Raw genomic sequence first — 6,000 nt, forward strand, 5'->3', positions numbered from 1 at the left:
ACGCGCCCCCGCGGCGGAGCTAGTTGGGAGAACACGCCCGTGGGCGGGGCTAACAAGCAGGACCCGCCCCGGGGCGGGGCTAACTCTCGGCGGACACGCCCAGGGGCGGGGCCTCGCGCTCCGCCCTGAGACTCGGGCGCGCGGCTGGGCGCGGGCAGCGGGGGTCGCGGGGCGCGTGCCCGGCCCTGGTCCACCCTCCGCCGTCCCGCCCCCGGCCGGCCGCGTGTTTTTCTTCCGCGGGCGGGAGGAAGGGCGGAGAGCGCCGCTGGGGACCCGCCTCCGGCGCAGAGTGTGGAAGGCGGGGCCGGGCGGGCGGGCACGGGGTTAAAGGCGGGGGCCGAGGCGCCGCTGCTCCCCCCCACGCACCCCGGGGGCGCACGTTGCCTTTCGGGAGCGCCTCAGGCGGGGAGAGGCGCGCGGGCCTGGACCGAGGGGCCCCCGGGGACACTCCCGCGGCCGGGAGGGCAGGGAGCCGCCGAGTGCCGCGGGTGCGGCGGCGTCTAGGCTGCGTCTTCGGGTGGCTGTTTTTAGAAAATAACTATTCAGCGATGTGACGCTGCTCTGGAGGGTTGCCCCTTACGTTTGGCTCTAGAGCTCGCGTGGGGTGGGGGGCTTCACCCAGAAAGCCCGCACCTGTGTCTGAGCGCACCTGTCCTCCGCACCTCTCTCTTCTCGCCCCGCTTAGACCCGCGCGCCGTGACCTCTGACAACCTGCCCCGCGCAAAGGATCTGCCCCCCTCCCCAGCCACTTGTCTCTCGGGGCGCGTGCGCTCCGCGGGGACGCCCCGCATCCACTCGCCCTTCAGGTCCCCAAGAAGCCATCCCTGGCCCATCCCCACCACCCACAGGAGACCCCCCCCCCATCTCCAGAGCCCTTTCTCTTAACACCCTACTTTTAATCCACAGCCCTGCCAGGTTGCGTTTGCAGGTTCACCTGGGGGACGATTAATGCCCGTCTTCGGCTTAGGGCGAAGCGCCAGGGGGCGAGGCCGGGCCGGGCTTGGTTGCCCCACGGACATTCCCTGCCTGGTCCAGGGCTGGAACCGAAGAGAACAAGAATACTTGGCGGTTGATCCTCACGTCGCCAAGCAGTTCACTTGAAAAACTTAAGTTGCTCTTTACCGTGTAAACCAATAAATCACAAAATCTATCAAGGACTTTCTAGTTAACCATACCTTGCCTCCAAAGTCAAAGTCATCTATGTCCTCTTGGAGATTTTAATATTATATATATATGTGTGTGTGTATGTATATAATTTAATATTATATACACACACATATAGAGAATAAAGGGATATATACTATATGCATATACACATATATAATACACATTTATACAGTATGATATATAGGATGTCCCAAAAAAATAAAAAATAGGTATACACACACTTTGAATAATTATAAAAGCAGTGTTTATTAAAATACATTTTACTTACAAAATTGAGCTATCAGCTGTTAAGGTGTCTATACATTTTTTTGGTGACACCCTGTTTTAATTCTAATATATATGGTTCCTTCTCCAATTTAATCGGAGGGCTTCAATGTCAGTTTCATAACCTCCAGAGATATCCACTCATGTGCTCTTTTAGGCCGCACTCTAATACAAATCCCATCGGTTAGCAATCCACACTTTAGTTGTCTATGGTTGCAAGTGCCCAAGTACTCCAACGGTCAGGCAGGACATTGCATTTCCATACGTGGCCCCTGTGATCTTCTTCTAAACTCATAGTGGAAAAGCCCCAGATATGCTGTCTTTACAGAGCAAAGAGCTTCTTCAGTGACACTCAATAATCAAATAAAAATTCAAATGCTATTTTACCCTGCCCCCAGCCTCACCAAACAGATGTACCCTGTGCTGAGACACTTAATGAAGGCATCTAACTACACTGCTCACGTGCCATGCCTACACTCTGTGATCAGTGATTGAATCTAATAATACGTCAAATCCCCTGAAATTCCGCATGAAACGCAGTTGTACCTGTAAATGATCCAAGCTGTTTAGAGCTCACTGCAAATGCATTCACACCACACTTTCTGAAAGTTGTAAATTACGACGGCATTTTTCAAGCTGTCCCTCCATCTGGAAGCACAAATATCAGGTGTTCCACGGTGATTTTTGTGTGGGCTCTGGAGAGACAGCTCATCCGATAGTGTACAGATTACCTAAATGCATCTCAGCTGGATAGTTCACATTACACAAATTATTATTATTAATTATTATGATTGTTATCACCATACCCAGAAGGAAGGCTTATGAGTCATCCTTCATGTATAGAAAGTTATTCAGAACCACAAATTTAGAACCACAATAAAAATTCTGATTTCCATATGTGTTTATTTACCCCCCTGTTGTCTAGCATTAAGCAATGTTTTTCAGACATTCTTTGGAAGATGATTTTACCCCAGAATGTCATAAACTTTGATTGCTCATATGACCTATTTTTTTCAAATTATTTTCTAAGGCCAGCTTAACTCCTATCTAAACTGACCAAGAAAATAAAAACTAAAAATCAGATGGGTCCAAATATTTCTAGTATTCCTACTCAAAAAGGTCATAATGTATATATTAGTTCTATTGTATGGATAAACTGGGTATAATGTTTTCAACCACATATACGATGTATCCTATATAAGCATGCCCACATATACACCCATATGTGGGGGCTGCACATATGCCAGTAGATTATGGAATGTCACAAAAAGCGCGAATAACACAGAGAAACTACAAATCCCACCAGAAATTTATTCGACAATGACTGATTGAGTGCTATTGTCTCAGGCTCTGTGATAGGCATTAGTGACACCTCAATGTACAATAAAAACATTGCCCTTGTCATCGCAAACCTTAAGCCACTCGCTCAAAAGCACAGGCTGTCACAGAGCGATCCTGAGCGGTGGCTTACCTGAGTGAGCTTATTGTGAGAGCTAAGTGGCAAAAGGCATGCGATAGTGTTTTGTAAGTTGCAAAATGCCGCGTATTATCAGTTAAATATTAAAAATTTAAAGATATGTTCTCCAGTGCTCATATTCTGGAAAAACATCATTGGTGTATAACGCACACAGTGATTGGTGGTGAAAGGCAGTGAGAGTAGGTTTATAGGCTTATCTGAGGGAGATGGACAATCATTAAGCAATCACACAAAAATGTCGTATTTCCTGTGAATGACAATATCAAGGAAAATTAAAATTGGAGGACGGTGATAGCGAGGGAGCCGGGAGATCAGAGGACTCCTTGAAGAGATGGGCTCACCGTTGCCCTGTAGTTTGTTTTCATGGTCTCCACCTCCCCTAGACTTGAAGGTCCTTGGAGGTTTCAAGTGAGTCTCATCTCCTGCCTAACACAGTACCTAGTAAGAGCAGGTGCGTAAATATTTATGAAAAAGTTCATTGTTGCTCTCTCTAAACGGGACAGAGGATATGGAAAGCCTGAGGGGAAAAGATTTTTAGTAATATGCATGTAAAGGACATTAGTGGGCAATTCATACACACACAAAATACAAGCGGTCGATAAAAAAGTGAAATAGTATCACCCAAATTTATAATCAAAGAAATGTCAATTAAATGATTATGAAAGGTGATTGTTCACCTATCGGACTGGCAAAAAATGTTTCAGGAGTGATTAAGGAAAATTAACAATTCATAAGGTTTTACTACGAGGAAAAACTTGACGTAAGTATGTAGGTAGAGCGCTTCAGCGATGCAGAGCCAAACTCAAACCGTGCGCATTTGCTTTGACCCGATCACTTCATTTCTGAGAGTCCTATCTTAAGAAAACAATTATGCTTCTGTGCAAAATTTACCTAAAAATATGGTTCATTCCAAAGTTGTTTATGCAGCAATAAAGAAGTAACAGCACCGACGCCATACACTAGGTGACTGGTCGATACCTGCGTTGAACTGACGCGATTCGATTTTACAGCCTTTAGGAATGAGGTTACAGAATACTAACGGGAAAATATTGACAACAGGCAGTGGAATCTACAGCAGTGCCCCTCACCCACCGTTTGGCCTTGTGAGGTTCCGGTTACCCTCCGTCCGCCAGAATCCAAAAACATTACATGGAAAATTCCAGAAATAAACAGTTCACAAGTTTTAAATGGCACGCAGGCGCCTTCCTGCGCCGCGGGAGGAAGTCTCGCGAGCCTTGCGTCAGCCCGTTGGCGAGACGCGCCCTCCCGTTGGCCGCTCAGTGGCCATCTTGGCATCAGGTGACTGTGTGGGTGCCGGGTGCCCTGTGGGGGCGACAGGATTTTACTTCGTCATGACCCCAAAGTGCAGGAGCGAGATGCTGGCGGTTCACCTGCCGAGAAGCTGTCAGCGCTTCCGCTGCCTGGACAGGTGAGCGCAGTGCGGTCGGTCAGGCGTGAGAGACAGAGAGACAGAGACAGAGACAGAGGGACAGAGAGACAGAGACAGAGGGACAGAGAGACAGAGACAGAGGGACAGAGACAGACAGAGAGAGAACATTTACTGAACTTTAATTCCAGTACGTTGTTACAATTGTTCTATTTTATTATTGTATTAGTAATAAATTAAAAATTAACCTTTATCACAGGTATGGCTGTTTGGAAAAGCCTGGTAGGTGCAGGTTCTTCAGGGCCTCGGGCATCCTCTGGGGTCTGGAAGCCTAACCCCTGCGGATAAGGGGGGACCGCGGTGTCAGAGATCACCTGAGACTGTCGCGTCACCTACACGGACAAGTAACAGATCCATGAGTTCATCATAAACATGAAAGTCATTTAAAACCTTCGCCGCATGACGAGCGAATCCACAAACACGTATAACCTTTCATGCGTGTGGACACAGGGAGGCCCTCGGCGGTCCTGCCCGGTGCTCGGCGCGTGCCAGGCTCTCTGTGAGTTCCCTACGAAGCATTTTATATGGAAAACTAAATGCCAGAGCTGTCTATAACTTTTGCAGTTCCCTCTATGAAAATCGTTATTTATAGCCTCGTATCCCTGGGTGAAAACCTTTTGAGTTATAGAAACCAGCAAATAGAATTATTAATAATCATCGTCGTTTTTGGCACAATTTTTTTAAGTCCTAGAGACTGGCAAATAATGATAACTTGAAGCTTCACCTAACTTAGGTAAAATCATCTGAATGTTCGAATGATGTCCTGTTACACAATAGTCTTTTGAATGTATTGATTTATGGGATCCATACAGCAGCAGGCATGCCTGTCTTTTGCTGCAAACCCAGTTCACTCAGCGGAAAGCTGAGTGCCCCAGGGGCACGTTCGGCCCCCGTCCCCCGAGGCCTGCTCTCGTTCAGGCCACGCCATCCACACAGGTGCTTCCACTGGCGGTTCCCTCGGCCTGCAAGGACCCCCTACAGCCACCCCCTCATCAGCTTCCAGCGTTTAGAAAAAGGTCACCGTTTGGTGAGGTCTTCTCTGACCACCACGTTTAAAATTCCAGCTGCCGTTCATCACACACACACACACTCCCCCCCCCCCCCACTTCCCTGCTTTATTTTCCCCCACAGCACCCACTAAAACCTGACATTCTCTTTGTCTTAATTACACGTCTGCTGAACACCCACCTTCCTCCACCGGAATGTGAGTCCCAGGGGGTGCTTTCCATCACCTCTGCATCCCCAGGGTCTGGAGTGGTGACCAGCACATTCTGTACACGCAGCAAATGTTTTGGATGATTGTGTAAAAGAGTTGGCAGGTTATAGTCCTTTGTCATTTTCCATACTTCTCGATTAACATTTAGTATTGACTATTGTACACGTATGTGCCCGTCTGTCTGTCTCACCCGCCAGAGGGACTTGTTCAAGGCAAGAACTAGGCCTCGTGAATCTCTGAATCCCCAGCTTGCATAGTGTCTGGAAACAAGCAGGTGCACTCAGGGGTGTGTTGACTGAGTGAGCAAACGGATTAAAACTCAGCATGTGCGTGCACCTCCCCGGTCGCGTTTGCCCCGATGCCTCTTCAGAGGTTTAAACTGAACTTCGTGACGTACGCCAGCCAGAGGAGCTCTAAGCTGGGAGCTTC

Source organism: Miniopterus natalensis, chromosome 19, assembly GCF_054644295.1.
Source record: "Miniopterus natalensis isolate mMinNat1 chromosome 19, mMinNat1.hap1, whole genome shotgun sequence".
In the NCBI taxonomy this organism is placed as follows: domain Eukaryota; kingdom Metazoa; phylum Chordata; class Mammalia; order Chiroptera; family Miniopteridae; genus Miniopterus; species Miniopterus natalensis.